The sequence below is a fragment of the Ursus arctos genome, unplaced genomic scaffold (genome assembly GCF_023065955.2).
Source record: "Ursus arctos isolate Adak ecotype North America unplaced genomic scaffold, UrsArc2.0 scaffold_6, whole genome shotgun sequence".
NCBI classification, from domain to species: Eukaryota; Metazoa; Chordata; class Mammalia; order Carnivora; family Ursidae; genus Ursus; species Ursus arctos.
The window spans coordinates 39514349-39515601 of NW_026623078.1; positions in this window are offsets into that span (position 1 = coordinate 39514349).

A 1253-nucleotide genomic window follows, 5' to 3' on the forward strand; every position below is an offset into this window, starting at 1 on the left:
GTAAAATACTTAGTATACATTTGAAATAATAAATAAGAATAGAATTACAGTATCATTTTTCAAATGTCTGTTAATAATTTATCATTTGTGATTTTTTTCCCTGCATAGAAATCAGAAACTGCTGTTAGACTGATCGTTTGTGCTTAATTTTCATAGATAATGTGTTATTCCTTTTTATAGCCAGAATAACTACATCTGTGTTCAAATCAGATACATTAAGCACTCATTATATGCTCTAACTTTTTGAGTTCTTCAAAGAGATACAAAAACGAGTGATAAGAGGAATCATTGCCTTCCTGCTTTTTTTCTCTCACTTGTTCTTTTTGCAGTGTTTATAGTCTGTAGGAAGAGATCAATGAGGTATTCAGGGATGATGAAACAAGATAAAGAAGACAAGTGTTGGACATGCCCTCAGAGTGTTCTGGGGGAACTGTGTGCTAGGGAAGGCTTCTACCACTTAACTCTCCTTCCCTTCGTTGAACCTAGTATTTCATTACATGATTTTTCTTTTTTTAAGTAGGCTCCACACTTAGCATGGAGTCAATGTGGGGCTTGAACTCACAACCCTGAGATCGAGACCTGAGCTGAGATCAAGAGTCAAATGCTTAAAAGACTGAGCCACACAGATGCCCCACATGATTTTGATAGTAAGATTCATTCTGGAACACAACTTAGCATTATTCATGAACAGATTGTACTACTTTATGCTCTTCCCAGCAATGTATGACAGTTTTTATTCCCTTGCATCATTGACAACACTATGTATTATTTAAAAAATATTTCCTAATTTTATATGTAAAGAATCAGAGAGTATTGGACACCTGGGTGGTTCAGTTTGTTAAGCGTCTGCCTTCAGCTCAGGTCATGATCCCAGGGTCCCAGGATTGAGCCCCAAGTCGGGCTCCCCGCTCAGCGGGGAGCCTGCTTCTCCCTCTCCCTCTGCCTACTGCTCCCCCTCTTTGTGCTCTCTCTCTCTGTCAAATAAATAAATACAATCATAAAAAGAAAGAATCAGAGAGTATTGTTTGTTCTGTTCTTCTTTGATTACCAAGATTGAGCAGTTTTCATATATTTATTGATCATTTGTCTTTCTTCTTTACTGATCGCTCATTCATATCTTCTATTTTCTCTTGAGAATTCAATTTTTATGTTAATAACATGTGAAAGCCACCCAGGCGCCCCCCCACCTTGTCATTTTTATTTTCATTATTTTTTTTTTTACTGTTGTTTGTTGACCTAGATAGTTAAGTTTT